General features: G+C 39.0%; 1 long non-coding RNA gene across 1 annotated transcript in view; it reads left to right on the plus strand.

Annotated features, from left to right (window-relative positions):
• LOC140366921 (uncharacterized) overlaps nt 1-18951 on the plus strand; it is a 262861-nt gene that overhangs the window by 231939 nt on the left and 11971 nt on the right. The window lies entirely within an intron of this gene.

Here is an 18951-nt window from a genome sequence, read left to right on the forward strand (position 1 = left end):
TGTTAATACGCTTCAGTCATTGCAGGTAAATTTAGTGTCCAGACTTTACTTCTTCATTTTTATGTTTTTTTGCAGAATTATTTTTTTGCAGCCAGATTCAAACGATGTTTGTATTTGGTCTTGTTGGTTTAACATTTTTATTCTTTTTATTCAGGCTGTCTCATATTTTAAAACATGTTCTTTCTGCCTGTTGTTTTCCAAGCTTCCAAGATAACAATTTAGAGAATTTACAGTGTCGAGAATGATGAAGTCTAGATGATGCTCAGCACAGAATGGAGCAGTGATTAGCTTAGCAGACAATAAATTACCTGTCTCATATATTGCCCAGTATGGTTACACTACACATTAGCAGGAGAAAAATGAATCTATGCGCAATCAAATACAGTTCTTTAATCACTTTTCATTCTTTTTTCACCAGGAGCTGTTTCAGAAATTGCAATGGGTTCCTGATTGAGCCTATTGTCTGTGAGCCAGGTGATTTACTGCACTTGCATTTTTTGTTTTTTTGATCGACTCTTCTTGACGCTACTAAAAGTTACGGAAAATCAAAACGGGAGGGTTGCATTAGAAACATCGATTCAAGCTATTACTGAAGAAGACATGTGATTTTCATGTTTGATATCTCCTCAAAAGTAAAGTAAAGTTCATACCACCATGAGAATAATAGCCAAGGTGGAGGTTGCAGAGGCCGATGGCACAGATGGGCAGCCTCGCTTTGCTCTTCTCAATTAACCCCTTAACCAGCTATTAATAAATAATGCACCTTTAAGCATCACACAGTGCTATAGGACTAATGCATTCTCACTATCAGCAAATCTTACTTAACTTGAGCATTAAGTATACAGTTTAAGCAAATTACTCCTGCTACTTCTCCAACTACAATAACTTACAACTGGTGCTTTTTCTACTATTACTTCTAATATTACAATTATATTAATGATCACTACAACCACTATAGGTATTACTGAAGAATTACCGTTGCAAACATTTTTACCACTGCAATTAGTGAGCACAGATATAACAGATGCTAGCTACCATACATACTGATCCATGTACAGTATTTTTTTTAGTAATGCTGCATCTGTGAGGGACTTTACATATTAGCCAACAGGGGGCAATGTTGCTCTGTCACACAATCCCCGTTGCTGTGAAAAGCAATGCTGAGCAGGCTCTTGGAGTGTGTGCAGTGGGAAGGTTGACAAACATAATACAGCAAAACAAACGAATGAAATCACCAGAGGAAGTCTTGGCTGGAACTCAGTGACTTCACGGAGCTTGGTTTGAAGCGCTAAATCAGATTTTATGGCAAAATTGTTCTATAATTAGGAGTACAGTGAGGCTATCAGAGGTGTCAGGGTAACTATATCAAGATTACCACCATGTGACTGACAATCATGTTCATAATCTGATGCTTTATCAATTCAAGCATACCATTAAGTAGATGCATCATTATACTAAGAAATACAAAATTATACAGACACGCTTGTTTCTGATTCTGATTCATATAGAGCTAATTTATACATGTAATCTCACTGACACGTTTTGATCAGAACCCCGATGCCCTGCTCTTCCCTAAAGAGTATTTCAGGTTTACAATTATTACAAAATTCATCTGCACTTGTCCTGACTAAGAACAGGGGGCGGGTTCACATCACACCATTTTAAAATCGATGGCTCCCCTTGTGTTTTAGGATTAATTTTAAAGTTCTTTTACTGTTTTTTAAATGTTTCGATACTTTTTTAATGCTGTAACAATTGCTTTTACCATAGAAACCCTCGCTGCTCCTGCGCTCCTCTGGCAGTTGGCTCCTGATCATTCCCAAAGTCAGAACACACTCACACTGAAGCGTCATTCCAGTTCTACGGCCCTAGTCTATGGAACCGCCTGCTGGAGGACCTAAAAGCTGCAGAGCACATTCAGAAAAGGTACATTCTATGCTAGAGACACACTTTCTGTTATTTAGCTGTTAGCTGCATACTTTTTGTCATGTCCTAAGTTTAGCAGGTTGTTAACACTTAATGTTGGACAAACATAAACTATTCCCGAATGTCTCCTCTGATGAAGATTAGAGAGCATGTATCTTTTTAAGTTATAGTTGGCCCACATGTTTTGTTTTTAGCCTGTGCTTCTTCAAGACTTGTGCAGGGCTGTGATGTTTGTTTAGCTCTGCTTTTCTGGAGGATTTGCAGCAAATTGCAGCATATTTTGGCCTTGTTCACCACCTGTCCGCTCCGATGCACCTGTAGGTCAGTAGTCCAATAATCACGTGAGTTTTAACATTTTAATATAATATTTAATACATTTTCCACCTTTCAAAATGTGCTTCAGCTGATATGCTGTTATGAGCGTATACACTTTGATGTGAATGAAGGGTTCTTAATGCAATATTTAGTCTTTTCACCTCCCGTTACTTATACGATACTTCAAAATGTGCTTTCAAAATAAGGGGATGGAAAAGCAGTTTACAAAGTGATCTCTTCAGCCTGAAACTTAAGAGCCACTCTGCTTCAAAACGTTTTATCAAACATCACAAGTTTATGATAGAATCTCTTTACAATCACCTGTTTGAATCTGTCAAGGTCCTACTGTTGTGTACAAACCGGTATTTTTCTAACTCCCAACATGACCTTGCATTATATTTCTACAGGAAACAGTTTTCTTTTGGACCTGCAGAAGAGGCTCCATGCATATGTATGTGAACAAAGTGTGCACTGTTGCTGCAGGCAAACAAGTCCGCCTTGGGCGTCAGAAACATTTCAGTCAGTGCAAATGCTTTTTAATGAAAACATATTTTCTTCTTTATGGAAGTTCCCATTTTCTTTTGTGGCTGTACTAAATTTGCCCCCACATTTGCCCCCCCTTTCAAAACCGGTGGGGTACATTGTCAGGAGCAGTGGGTGACCATGAGGTTGGCTCAGTCTGGACTTCCTAAGGTTTATCCTGTGCATGTAAAAGGACGATGATGGTTGATGATTACATTCAAGTCACTCAACCACTCTTATAAGCTTTCATTAATTATGTTTTCTTTATTAATTGTGATGAGGATAGGCTTCAAGGAAATTAAATATGTCCACACACTAATATGCAGCAGCAGTAAGGCAGATTTTTTTGTAAAACTCAAATACTTCTGCCCAGTACTTCCAGTGCAATCGCTTCTTGGCCTTTTGATATTATTCCTTACAACCTTTTTGTGATTAGAAAAATGCAGCAGGCGTCACATAAGCTGAAGGTGAAACACTCTCCTGGAAGGTACACTAAGTTTATGCCAGTGCAACAATGACACCCCTTATCTTATGAAAGTGAGGAAGCTATGCATAAAACATGAGGTCATACTTTTTTATAGCCTCTACAATACCTCATACATGGTCGGAATCGCTAACAACCAAAGAGTAAAGAGACGGTCCCAGTGGGGAGCTACTTTTTTGAATTTGTACCTGTGCGGCCAGAACAGAATTTGTGTGACAGGAACAGGACATCGGAGTGTAGCAAACGAAATGTTTCTATATCCATTTATTTACTTAAGAGAAAAGCTTGTATCTGTATTCTGCAGGATGTGATGTTTTGCCAGAGATTATTTGCACATCAATGCAGCTCTTTGAGTAGTTTCATCACAATACGTGTCTCTGTTCTTTAAAAGACCAGATGTCGAATGATTAAAATAACTTTTTACTCTAAAGTGATGTGACAGATGTTGTGATAATGTCACTGATGCTGGGTTTGCTTTGTACATTTTTTTTTAGAATCTAACTTCTAATGTGCGTTTTGTGGTTGCTGATTTTGTTTCAAATGACAAATGTTTGTTGTGGAAATAGAGTCTGCGTTTCTTCATCTTCCTCATCTCCAGTAAAAGAGTATAGGCAAAAAAGATCAAAGCAGGAAATCATACTTTGTGTGACACATACTTTTACTCGTACTTGAGTAAAAGTTTTGGTTACTCCTAAGACTGGTATAAGTTTAATGTCAACACAATTATTTTAACATTTGTAGTTTTCGCACCAATGAGTTTGACCACAGATATGATTGAGTTTTTCATATTTTGAAAATAACACAATGACGTACATTTTTTAAGGTTTTGCCCTTACAATTATATCAGCTCCAAGTGATAGATCAGATCTTACTGGGGAGAAGACTAAATCTCTTATTTTCAAAAAAGTATGTACAAGACCTCAAGTATAGGTATTATCTGAATAAAAAAGTAAAATGTTCACCTTTTTTCATATTTTTCAGGGACACGGCATCCTAAAATATGGCCCTATGTTTGTTTGTCAGAAACATAAAAATGTGAGCTAAATAGCGAATGAATCATTTGTAAAGAACTAAAGAAGAATGGCTGAAAGAGGTTTGCAGTGGGAGCCCAATGTTGCTAAATCAGTAGAAGGAGATTTTGTCCAGTCTTGCTTTACAGACCACCAAATGGGGAGTGTGTAGCAGATTAGTCATGACAAGTATAAAGAGGATTTGAGGACACCAAATGCCCTTCATAATTGTAAAATTCAAATCACTTTGTAATCAAAAATGAGGTTGAATGAATCACATCCCACCATTCTCATCACCATTCGCAGAAATGACACAGATGCATTCACTCTGTGGTAAGCTTCTTTGTCTGTGTTTATTTGAATGTGTTTATTACCATGCAAATAACTACCATTTAAATGAGCGAAACGGAAATGGGCATAATATCGATTCACTGTTATTAAGACGGTATTATTTTAATTTGGGAAATTCATATGTATTTGTAGACACTCTTTGGTTTGAACAAATGTACACAACATGTTTCTGCTCCATATTACTTCTGTGTGAAGGAAATATTGATTGAAGTCCCTCTCAGGCGAGGGGGGTTACTGCATATTGAGTGGGTCTAGTTTGTCTGAGCAGAGCACAGTGTGATCGTTAATGCGACACGTTGAATCCGGTGATAACTTACTTTCCAAGCGTGCAGTGAGCTCTTGGCTTACCTCAGTGACACACCATATTCTTAGTGGAAAACCGCGAGCTGTGTATTGCATTTGGCAAATTTGTAGATTCAGTCACGTTCTGTGTGCAGCTAAAACATGCAAAAAGTGGAATGGAAGTGGATTTAATATTGATATTATTGTTTTCATTCTTCCATTAGTGCAAGCACCGAAAGGGTTATGTTCAGAGTCCCATCAATCTGATAATGTTTTCTTTGGGTCACACATCAGAGAATTTGAGTGAACGTGCTCATTAAGATTCATGAGACTGCACTGTGTAAAAGTCCTATAAGCCTTGAATGTGACAGAATAGTGATGACACCACCACTTCCCACCAGGTGTTCGCCGACCTCACACCACAGCACAGCATAATCTTTGTAGCGGAATTGCAAATTACAACTAACCAAAGGTCTTTGAATGCTGTTAAAAGCCACGGGTCCATAATGATTAAGTTTAACCTTTTAGGGGTTTGGGCAGCCAGGATTATGCATTTCTTCAGAGTGGGAATGTGGGCCAGAGATTTGACTTGAAAGACGATGGGGGTACACAGCAGCAAAAGTATCCTATAGAGTCAGCTGTTTGTTGTTTAGGAGAAGTCAGCTATCTTGCTGTCCTCAGTGCTTTTCTTATTCTTCATAGTGAATTGCTGATGTGTTCCGTAGAGCCAGGTTCCCCAAGTACTGGTCCGTGGGCCATCCACTGATGACTCTACAGATGTAAACATTATCTTTTAAGATTTTTAGGATATTATTTTATTCATCATAGTTCATATGTCCCTGTGTTTTACTCTGAAAATACATACCAATTAATCTGGTAAACAACATGAAAATTACACAGTTTTATAAGAATGGTTAAAGGTTGTATTTTGCATTGACATTGGTTCAGTTCCTGACCAAAAAGAACTCATCTCAAAGCAGAGGTGTGAGAAATCCTGTGGCACCTGAGCACTTTAATTATCGATTCAAATGTTGTTGAACAAAGCTAATTAAATGTTATGTAACACTTTTGGAGGACTTTGCAATGTGGAAGTGGTGGAGGAGTAAAAGTATTTGGACAATAAACTGGTCTGGGGAAAGAATGTGGACACTGTCCATAGGAAGGACCAGAGCTGTCTCTAGGTTCTGAGGCGGCCAAGGTCTTTTGACATTTGCAGAGCTGCAGCACAATGCTCAGAATATTCCATGAGTCTGTGGTGACCAGTGCCATCATATACACTGTGGTCTGCTGGAACAGCAGTCTGCGCATGAGGAACGCTAATAGACTTAATAAGATCATCAAAAAAGCCCACCATGTGGCGGGGGAGGAGCTGGTTCTCAAAAATCAGGACCATTCTGTATTTCTCCTCCCACCCACTCAACAATGTGTTGGTCAGCGGCAAGAGCTCGTTTCTGCTCCACTGAGAGACACATGAATCATTCTTGTCTGTCGCCATCAAACTGCCGAACTCCTCTTTGTAAAGTCATCGTGCAATGTTGAGTTCACATGTCAATATATACATATGTTGTAAGTGTACTATATTTTATATTATACATTTTACAGGGGGTTTAAGCCGATTCAAGGATTTATTGTTTTTTATTATTATTGATTATTACTTTCTCTATTTCCTCTGCTGGTCAGCTGCATGTCTGTAACAAAAATAATTCCCCCTGGGAATGAATAAATGTAATCCTGATGATATATGACATATGATTTACATTGCAAACCAGACAGAAAAGGAGAAAGTATTGTCTAAAAATGCTGAGAGCATTACCAATTTAAATCAGACTTTAAATGCAATCATTAACACCCTTCCCAGCTCTATTAGCCAATTATATTAGCACTCCTCTTTTCATTGCAAGTTGAGCAACAAAATGTCAGTGTTTTCCCCATGATAGATAATTTCATTTTCAAAACATAATTGGATCTCAGCACAAGAGTGTTGTTAGTGAACAGTGCTTTTTAGGGCACCAAGGAACAAATGGAAACTTAAAGCTGTTGAAAAATAATCGGTAGCACAACAACAGCTTGACTCTTGCTGAAAAATTCCATTTCCCGTGGCTATTGGGTTGAATGAAATTCTTGAAATATAGTGAATAATGAATGGCTGCTAAGGAGTGTATAGAAGCTAATCCGAGTTTAATTATTGCAGCTACCTGCACATTCCAGCGTAACTAACATTCAGAGTAAATGGTACAAATTCCTCACCATATACTGATTCCCCCCTAACCCCACACAGCTTTATTGAATTTCTCAAGCTCTTCAAAGGAAAAAAACACAAATAACACAAACAAATAAACTAAAATGCAGTGAAGGCAATTTGCAAATCTTTGTTATAGATTATAGTTTTCATGCAAGTTCCTATTGGTAATGTATTTATTAATTACCAAACCTTCATTACTAATGAAGGAGTTTGGTTTTGCTGTTAATTGCTCTGCACAATGTGAATTTTATTGGAAGAATTGTCCAAGTAATAATAAATTATCCATGCAACCTTCAGGCCATTCTCTGAGATTTACTGGAGACTGGAGTGAAGCACTCGGCCATCCAGTGCACTCACAACTACATCGATCCAAACTCACCTCTGACTCATTCAGCATGAATCCACAACAGTGTTTCATAATAACCCTTTTCATCTTTGTCACCATGCAGCGCGATGATCCAAGCATGCAGCCCCTGAAGAGCCAGCCAACTCCACAGGACCAATATGGTTCAGATTGCACAGAGCCGTGTGCGTGGAAGGGGTCTGACCAAATCAGAGAAGAAGTCCTCACTGCGCAGCAACCATCGATCCAGGTTCAACAGGACGACGACTGAAAGCATTGATCCAAAAAACATCTGGGTCAATAGATCTTCATCACCTCAAGTGGAGACCTGTAGTCAAAGAAATAACTTCTGAACAAGGCATCGAGGCTCATATTCAAGTCACACAGTGGAAATATGAAATTCTATAGCGGTGAGCTGATTCAAATTGAGAAGAATGTTGATCTGTTGTGGCTTGAGTGATTATACTGCAAACGTCAAAGGAAAACATTTCTCAAATAGTTTATACTGAAAGCAGTGCCATAATAGTTAAGAAGTAGAGCTATTTTTGAAATGAGTTAAGTTTAGACCGATAAGGGTCCTAAAGACTTCATTTTTTTAATGAGTTTAGGATTATTATGGTACAGTCAGACTTTTAATTTTATAAACAATCAGCATTTTTGACAACTGCAACCAGGAGAAAATCCTTATGGATTGGAACGCTAATAAGCCACAGAGAACACAATTACTATTGTGAGATCAGGGAGGCCTCATTGATACGGAAACGCAACCATTACCTGTAAATCGAGTTAGGGGGATACCAACTTTCTCATACTTAGGATACAATTCTGAAGAAGTCGTACAGCAGATGGTGCTGCTATACTGAATATCATACATATCATATCTGTTTTTATCTGGTCAGACAAAAAGGTAATTTTAACACAGAGGTGCTCTTGCACCTGTCTTCATGTTCAAATGTCGAAGATCAAAGATTTGTGTTTTTGCATGTCCATTTAGGAAGAATTAGTACATACATAGAATAATCCAACATCACCACATTTGCATGCATTAAATCATCATGTCTACAGATGCAAATTGATGTAGAATCAGATGTAGTGCAGACTTTAATTACTTTAAGTCCTTGAGGAAAAGACACATTTAGATACTCACTCCAAATGACACGCTGTATATTTTTGGTTTCTCTGCTTCAGAGGTTATCCAGTAATGTATGCCACATCACTGACAATGTTACAGGGAATGGCAGAATCTTTCAGAGAATCACTTTTATCATGCATTTCCATTTCTGTGTTTACTTACATGTGATCACTGCACTGGAACTTCAGACACTTGTTTTCCTTCTGAGAGAGGACACCGTTTGTTTGTTTGTTTGTTTGTTTGTTTGTTGTACACATCATGGAGCAGATGCACTGAGCTAGCACACAGTACCAAGGCAACCGAAAAATAAAAAAATTAAATTAAGATTTTTAATTTTTGTCATGTACTCAATCAGGGCACATTACATTACACACCAATACAGAGCCAATAAAGTAAATGTAGTTTTGATTGAAATTTGTTTCTCTGGTAGATATTATAGTGCAGAAAATAGAAATCAATGAACTATATCAAACGGATTCCTGCCTGCCCATTATCTCTCAAATGCAGGCCAGCAGGATCCCTCAACAATTTCAATTTAACAGAATTAATCTAAAAAAAACAGTCATAGTCAATTATAGAATCATGTTTATATGATTGAAAATAAAGATGATTTAAATAAAGAAATAACAGTACATTAAAAAAAAAATCATTACTTTTTTACTACTTTAGGCTTTCATGTCCCATGCGTGGGAAGATGTGGGTGGGTAACAAAATGAACTCATTTGTTCAAAAAACATCACACTAAATACAGGTCAGAATGAGTTTGGCAGGAATGAGGAAAAAACATTCCGACATGCAAAGAAAATAAGGCGATTTTGCAATATTAGGTTTTTGTTAATATTCTCACCTAGGTTTCTTTTCTCCAATTGCTTTGGAAAATTCTCACATATAACTTGCCCTTCTCAGTGCAACTCAAATATTAACCAGGCTTGGGGCTGGGGCTGCGGGAGGATCTGATGTCTCCTGAACATCAGGTACCTAATATTGTTACAAGATGTTAATTCTAATTTTCAGATAAAACAACCCTCTGAAAACTACCAGAACAGACACTTTTTAATGTACCACTTATTTCTACATTAACAGCTGTAAATACTGGAGGGTAATTTCTGTCCGGGACCAATGTGGTGCCAGCATTAATCACCCCAGACTCTTTTTATGAAGCAATCTCACTTTATTCATAAAGGATAACTGTATGGCGCCATTAAGATGTCACACTATTTATCTTCCTTGTAAGCTGCCCATGGAATTACTTAGTCCTGCCTTGCTACAGTCTCCTTCACTCCTCCACTGCTCTCCCTTTTGTCCCTTTGCCCTCGCTCACATATAAAATAATTGGAAATACATGGAGGCAGCAACAAGGGGGCCGTTTACAGGCCATAACAAGGCAGCCATAAAGCAGAAAATTGCTCAATTATTTAATGTATGTGTGCACTAATGCAAGAAATGGCACTGGTATCGGGTATGGCTACTTTCTTTAAATGGGACCAAAGATGTGGAGACAAAACCATGTCTTGATGTAGATTTTCCAGAATAATTTGAAGGCTGTAATGATACGCGTTGGTCAGTGATGGAGGATTAAATACATCATTAAACATTCTGCACAGACCATATGAGCACCATCTGAAGGCAAGTGTCTTAGCCCACAACCACTCCAGCCAGTTAGGTCATAAAATATACAATATGTGATTTATTACTTCTAAGGCCGTGCCAAGAGCTAACTGGGGAAGGCATGTTTTATGAATGTCCAGCGTGGTGCATGATGAACTGGTCACTGGGTTGATCTCAGGCAAAAAGGCTGGAGTTAATACCACGAGAGTATGTTGGAAGGGCCCTAAAGCAGATCCTCTGACCGAGCTAGACCCAGCTGTTAGCGCATGGATGCCAACCCACGATTTGGATCTGCAGGCACAATCTTTCATTACTGACATTATATTAAGAGTTCGCTTTTGGAGAACATTTTTCAAGAATATACAATTTTTCTGGATGCTTGAATATGCACATAAACATTATATTTCAGCTGAAGGGTATAGGAGGGAAAATTGTAATTCATCATATGTCAAAATTGCTTACTAATGCAAGTTTGCTGTGGGTTATTTAAGCTTACAGTAGGCCATTTGTCCATTCATCTTTGTCTGGCTACTTAAAAAAAGATGTCATATGGGAGACTATAATATATCACAAAGTTAGTTAGTGGGCAGACGTATCTGACACATTCAGACATTAAAAAAGTTAAAGAGCATATTAAGTCTTCACTAGAATGCCTTGACATTGAGAGTGCACCTGCAACATTGCCCTATTGTGTTACTGCACTACTTTGTTATAAAAGTAACTTGTTAGCGTACTCTTGCATTATCAATAATCAGCATTATTGTATAACCTATATTGTTTGCCGACAATCCCTTGCGTTGCTGAACATAATCACTGAAATATCAAATAAACAAGCACAGTCAATGCATTTGACTGAGCTTTATTTATCTTTTATGGTGACATTACACAATACAATGCCATGCAATATGCAGGTGTAGCCTGCTTGCCTGTCCTCAAGCAATGAAAAACATTGCTAAAATGTAATTAGTGGATTGATGAGAGCATCGACGCACAACAACAGAACGCACCTGTTTTGGCACTGTAGTTTATTTAAATTAAAGATAAAAGTTTGTTATCTTAAGTTCGGGAGCAGAACCACACCCCTTTCTCGGCCCTTTCTACGGCTACACTATTTAAAGGTCCCATATCATGCAAAATTGACTTTTCAGAGCATTTACAGTGCTATTGGTACGTCATATATGTGCCCAACGTGTTTTTTTGATTGATTCCTGCAGTCTTTAGCTAGAGAACAGTGTCTATCCTTCCTCTTGGATGAGCAGACGAACGAGGGGCTACTCAACCCGTGTGAGTTACGCTGCACGTTTCCCTCTTTCAGCCCATCCTACAGGAAGCACTCTGTACCTGTAACACGCACCTTCCCACCCCCGCGCTCGAGAGGAACCGTGGTTATTTAGGCACAGTTAACTTCCAACGCTACTTCTTTTGTTCCAACGCTGCCGCTGACATGTGCCTCTGTGTCAGGGGTGTCAAACTCATTTGGGCCGCGGGCCGAATTTCGACGCTTAGGCTGGGTCGCGGGCCGAACATAACGTAAAACACAAAACTATTAAAAATATAAGAAATAAATAGCTTTATATAGCCTACGCTGTTTTGAAGCAATTATTGGATCGATAAAAAAAATATTACAAAACGTTTGTAATTTCACCAATACTGTGCTTCAGTTTATGTGCATTACAACTTCAGAGTTGATCTAGAGTTCTACACAGAGACAAACATTTGACTTTATAACAAAATAAACTTCTCAAGATCTAAAAAAAACTTTTAAATGTACTAACTAACATTTCCACGTCTGTGTAGTTATCTGTACACCTGAACTGACACACTACTAAACTTCTGCTCAAAAGTGCACTTCTCCCTCAGCAGCGCACGCAGCAGTGCAGCAGAGCCCCGTGGGGGAGGGGCGGCCACCGGCGGCATTGTGGGACGTGTAGTTTTAGCGATAAAAACGGTTACGGATGTAACTACGGTTCTATGAATCGATTTAAAATAAATATATATTTTTTTAAATATTATAAATATATTTTAATATTTTAAATGTTTGGCGGGCCAGATTAAAACGTCTGACGGGCCAGATTTGGCCCACGGACCAGAGTTTGACACCTATGCTCTGTGTCATGCGCTGTGTACTGGCGCACGCCTCGGCCTCTGTGTACACCATGGATGTAATATATTATCGGTTTACAGCCCCACCATCTCCATGCTAGACTACGTCACGGGGAGGGAGACGCACGCTCTTGCTGAAACTACGTTGCGGTGTTGGGCGGAGGAGGCAAATTGCTCTTTACAAGGGTGGGGGCGAATCTCAAACTAAGCCGTCTGCATTTCCGGGTTTGTGAGCGGGGTCCAAGATATGGGTGATATTTTATAACTATTTTGTTATGGGTGTTGCACAACACTTATTATTATTATCAAATATGCTCTTAGGATAGACTACGAAACAGGAAAAATAGCATGATATGGGATCTTTAAGCACCGGAGTTCATGATTTTCGTACCCTTCCCTCCCACCCTCTTTTAATCATTCTAATTATTCAAATGTATTTCCTAGATGGGGGTATTGAGGCCCGGGACCCTACAACCCTCATCGCCAGAAACCTCAAAACGGTATCCATTTCTGTACATTTGTGTTGTTCATGTTTCTCTTATGCCAATAAACACTTTGCATCGTAGCTGGTGGTTGTAAGTCCTTGCTAGTGAAATCAAACAGTCACTAGTTACACAATGGGCATGCTCACAACACGTGTTTGTTGCCGCAGCGCTTTCTCTACTCTGCGGCTGGGAAATAAACCTGCGATGAGGAGATGTGACCAAACCAAAAATGCATTACTGATTTGAAAAAGTAACTAGTAATGCGTTACCAGCTAAGACGTTACCCTCAACTCTGGTCAAAAGAAGCAATTTTATTTTCTAAAGGGAAGAGAAAATAGAGGTGTAATCTTACATTTTCTTAGTGGGCTAAATTTATTCTGTGTGAAGGGATGACCAGTGCTATGAGCATACTAATTCACTAGTTAAGCTAAAAAGTGTTTTCTCTAAGTTTATGTAACAAGACTGAAGACAGAACTCAAAGTTAAAGGTGCACAGTGAACAAGGAGTAACGATTATTTAGTGTCAGTGTCAATATGCTCAATATCACAGATGAAACAGAGATAGCCACCTGGGAACAGCGCCTCGGGCTCCAAGAAATGGGAAGAAGACGACATGCAATGGCAGACCCAGGCCCCCCCATCAACACATCACTGTCAACTCTGGCATCCAGAAATCTTTTCATTGGAAAACATTCTGGGATCACTGGAGCGGACCAACAAATCTTTAAACCTATAATCTATACAGTGTAATCGCCTCAATGGCAGACAGAGCAAACCTGGCGCTGTCCACAGGGGAGTCTAGTTCAATGTGAGGCGTGAGATAGTATCATGACACCGATGGCCTTAAACGAGAACATAGGAAATATATTGTCACATTTAACGGCAAATAACAAATGGTTTAAAAAAAACTAAAAAAACTTCACATGAAAAACGTTGTCCTTTTTGAACTTTTACGAAGCTACTGTGCTTCTGTTTTGACACAAGAACAATATTATATAGCTATTATGACATTTGCAATCTCTATCAAGTATTCATGAAATAACAAAGCTTCGTAAATCCCCAAACCGCTCAGGAGTTCAGGTGTCGCAGTCGGGTGGCAAAATTGCACACTGCTGTTGTGTTCTTCGGCAAGACACGTCACCCACCTTGCCCGGTGCGAATGTGGTGTGTGAGTGAATGATTGGTGGTGGTCTGATGGGTCAATGGCAAAGACAGGCATCCTTGCTTCACTTTATCTCGAAAAACATACCATAAAATCTCAGCCCCATAAAAGTGTTTATCTTGATTTTGTCCCTTCTTCAGCTCTTTCATTAAGTCCTTCCATCATACCCAGACAATTCTGCGGGTCACAATACTTTGGTGGTGGGTTATCTCAAACTTAAATTGTGCTGCCCTTGTGTGTCTCTGTATCGACCGTTTGGCCACTGTAGCTTTAGGTTATGATATTACCCAGCGCCCTTCTCTGATTAAGGTTTTATCTCAAGCCACAGCTGTTGTGAAGATCATATTGTGGCCTGGACGACTTTATTGGAGCCCTGGGAAGTGGGACACACATCTGCCATGGGGAAAGAAAAATAATAACGGGCTAGGCTTTTACAATGTTTTTCTTCATTTGCTTTAAGTGACTTGTATTGCAGAGTTCCATATAGTCCAACACACCTGTGATTATGGTGTTTTTGTGTGCACACAGCTGTTTCTCATGCCGGGATTGTAGTCACCCTTTGAAATAAGGGTCTTAAATCCCTGATCCCAGAGACCAACACTTTGAATCTTAAAGGCTTAGAGGCTCTGAAGCTCTTTGTAATTGTTTTAAAGTTTACTTAGTGTAGCATTTGAATAAAAGGGCCAGTGTCAATGAAAGACTGAATGCCTACAAGCAGTCCATTATGGCTGAGTTATAATTATAATCTAGAGTGGAGTAGTGAAGTTAGAAAATGAAATGTCACGAAAGGAATTATCCATTTTGCAATTCTAGGATAAAAAGGTACATTTGATTTCCCAATATGTTACGTCCACTGCGCCTCATACCTGCCTGTACTTAGTTTGCAAATCTGTTTAATGAAAAAAATATTTCAATTTAAAGGGTTGTACTATTTATTAGCTTGACACCACAGCATACCTGAAGATGTAAACAACAAATCAAACATCTGCCAGTACCTTCACGTTGCTTGCTAATATATAAAATGCACATTTGGACTAAACATGCAAATCCAGGCTTAATCCAATATGTTTTGCAGTGTGTGAAGTTCCACTTTAAATTGCTGAGGCTAAAACATTTGGATAAGACACCTTGTTTGCTGTGATGGCTGGCAGTACCCATAAAAGAGTCTGTTCGGCACCTTTTTTTTAGGAAAGTGCAGGCACGTTCTCCAGCTCATTATGGTGCACAGGGCCAAGGTGAGTAAATTAGTTTAGTGCTTAACCTCTGCTCTGGGGCAGCTCAGTGCAGACCCTTATTTAGTACATTGTAGTGATGTGAGCCCAACTAAATCATCATTGTGTTGATGATTGTCACTCATTAATAAGTGATAGGAAAAAAAACATCCATATTTTACACTGTTTAATTTATGTGTTTGAACTCTCCACCACCAACACTCTGAAATTGGAATTGTGCCTTCCCTATACCAATTCTCCTGGGAGTTAGGAGCTGAAATCAATATCTACCAAAAGTGAGTCAGTAAATGTTGGAGCGTTTTAACATAATTACAACAAAACATTACATTGCATAAAACCTGAAAAGTAAATTTCACAATGCCCCCCTTCATAACATTAATCATTATCATAATTGTATTGCCTTTGCATTTTATTCTATATGAAAATATCCCTTTTTACCCTAAAACTTGTCCCCCAACAGCCAAATCTAGTGGTTTTAGAGTGCACTGAATATATAGTCCCGCCCTTATCCTCCCAAATGGATCAGGTAAAAGCTATGTGAAATTTAACTTAAGTTCACAGAAAGTGAAGGTTGTACAGAGTCAAAAATAGTTGCACATTACTCTGCCTTGCTGACTGGCTCCCTTTAAAAATAAACCACACGTGCCCTATCTTTACCACATTAAAGGACATATAGAGAGTCAGCAGAGTCCTGCCTTGGAGCTTTCCAAATGTGCTAAGTGTGGAACGATCCCAAGACCTTTATGTCCAAAAAAGGTCATTGTCGTCTCACATGTTCAAACTAATGACCCAGAACATCACTAATCTAAATTTAAATCGATGCCATGCTTATCTACTGCTCTCCTCTTGGTGGCAGCAGAGATCCACAGTGTTGCCATGAGTGTTGCCCACAGAATTCAAAGAGTGCTCCTGCCTCTGCTGCACCATGCCCGGGACCATGCCGGGTAAAGTCACCGTGTGTCCACAGAGATCGGCACCAGTGAAGAGCCAACAAAGGGATGAAAAGAAGGGAAGAAGGAGACTTAGATGTCTTTGATTCACACAGATATACACTATAGGCCAAGGTGCTCTTTTTTCCAGACTTTATTCTTTGGTCTTTATCTTTTAGTTTTTGTGTTGTCTTGGTGTGTTTTCACATCTTCCTTGAGTCCTAAACTGCCGCTGTGCAGTGTTTTTGAGAGTCAAGCTTCTTTCAAATGTCCTCATCGCCAAGGTGGCCTGGAGGATAGAGCACATCGATTTTTGCAAGGGATATTTGGGATAGCAGACTTTACAGGGTAACCATAAATCTGCAATATATGCAAAGGTGGAAGGTATAATTATGTATTATTGTGAGTTCAAAAGCACTTCTATACTGTGAGTTCAAAAGCACCACTGAGCACTACTGCTACTACTACTGCTACCAGGTTTGGGAAGTAACTGAATACATGTAGCGAAAATACGTATTTGGAAAACTAATTTTGAGTAACTGTTTTCTGGTACAGTTACTCTTTCATTTGGTGGTCTTCAAAATACACGTACTTTACTAAAATCAGAGGTAAACATTATGGTATTTGAGCACACAATTTAGGCTTTAAACTCCTCAGAATTAATGAGGAAAAATAGAAAATGCAGTTCTTTTAGTGAGTGCATGTGTTTTTCCTTCTTTGATTTATGATAAAAAAATCTCTTGTCTTATTCAAAATACAGTATTCTGACCAGACCAATTGCAACTGTGTACTTTATATATATAATAGTTAAGTATAATAGTCAGTTGCTGCTTATGGAAGCTGTTAGATCTTGTCACTGAATTCAAATACAGTATACATAGCAAGTTCTAAAGGTATGTCCTTCTCCTGACTATCATCCTCATCATCATCATTGTGTAAATAGCCTTCCAGACCTCCTGCTGCAATGAAACCATTAGACAAATGACATTTTTGCCTCAAGGCAGGACTGAACAACATGTGGGTTATAGACTGTACACTATTAGCTCAGACAACATGCGTTCACACTTTGTTGTATCTCTGCACCCCTGCAGGCTCCAGTTGCCTGGGTTATCGTTTGCATTACATCCACATGAACAATGGCAAATTATTTTAACTCTGTAGATCATTTGATGTTTTCTTTTGATTTTTCTTACACCTTTTCCTTCTTGTAAGGAGCGGTGTGGTGGGGTTTTGATCAGTCGTCACAGTGACAGTGTGGGAGAAGGATGCATTATTTACAGTCAGTGCTATATTTACTTTGAAATGTACAAGCTTTACAAACCTTCCTTGTTCTACATTTCACCTCCACACACCTCACCTCTTGCCATAATGCTGTCATTTTCTAACAATGGCACTGCATTATTCTTTCTCCCCCAAAATACCTGATGTGTGCCTGCCCTAATGACTTTCTGCTGCTCGCATTTGTGATGTGTTTAACTTACAAAACACCAACTTCAACAAATAACCCGCTGATAGATTTATACTCACAAGCAAAGCACTTTTCAGAGACTTGGCAGTGATTGTTATGGTTAGCAATGTAAGCAAGGAGTACATTTAAAAACCTTAAATGGGTACTACATTTCTTTCCCACAATGTTGTTATTTAATTTGACATTGCCTGTCCAAAAGTTATTCGCCACAGAAAAAAAGCGTCACACACTCTAATATTTCGTAGGATCGCCTTTAGCTTTCATAACAGCACACATTCGCTGTGGCATGATTTCAATAAGCTTTGGCAATATTAAAATATCTAATTCCATTCAGTGTGGCATTGTTTTTCACCAGTTGATCCTGTCTTGATGATGTGAAAGAGTGACCACTGCACAAAGCCTTCTTTAGCTCAAACACTCTCACTGAGGTTCAGATCTGTAGTATATTAGTTTCTGCTTTTCCTTAGATGTTTCCTCTGCTTTGATTTGACCCTTCTCAAAAACACTGACATCTTTTCCATGACCACAGGATTTGTCTTTCCACATGGTTGTTTCAGTAATCAGAAACCACACACTGCATCAGTTGGTTTAAATATTGTGTCGAAGCTGAAAGATCATCAGCCGCAGCACTTCTCCAGGAGGAGGCTCGGACCTGCTGTATTTGTTTAGTTAAATCCAAGTGGTGACTTTATTTTGGACAGACAATGCATTTGAAAATGATTAAAAATATAAAAAAACAACATGAACTTTTGCATTCATACTCTTTCACTGTGAGCTGTTTTACAGAGACTATTCCATTACTGTTCCATTGACTCAATATGGTTTGATTTCATTAAAACTGAACCTTTTTCTACCATACATTTAAATTTTTCTCCACCCAAGATAATGGAAATTACCGGTGCACCTTCACAAGTGCGTGGAAAATGACTTTATCTAATGAATTATTGTGTCTGAGGCGCCAAGCAACAATATCTTCCTCCCCTCCAAACTTAATTACAAATGTGTTTTTTTCTGTCTCTGCTCCGACTGCAGCTCTGTGCCTGTGCTCTCGTGCCGGCAGCTCTACGTGCAAAACCAGGTGATCATCCACGCTTCACAGGCCCTACAGCTTTTCCTATTATTGTCTGGGTTCCCAAAGTTCAGAGTGCCATATTGGGGTGCAAATTGTGGGCTGAAGCATGGCAGCGGTGAGTGGAATCAATTACGGCATGTATGACACACATCAAAAGACATAAGGAAAGTGGGCTAGTTGATAAAGGGGTTGGCTGACAAGGCGTATTCTTCTAAGACAAGCTCGGGGACACGCTTCACTCAGGTAATCTTAAGTGTAAGGAGATAGGCAGCTGTACCGGTCAGAC

Source organism: Eucyclogobius newberryi, unplaced genomic scaffold, assembly GCF_026437365.1.
Source record: "Eucyclogobius newberryi isolate DKJ021-1_F unplaced genomic scaffold, fEucNew1.0.hap1 SCAF_2, whole genome shotgun sequence".
Classification (NCBI taxonomy): Eukaryota; Metazoa; Chordata; class Actinopteri; order Gobiiformes; family Gobiidae; genus Eucyclogobius; species Eucyclogobius newberryi.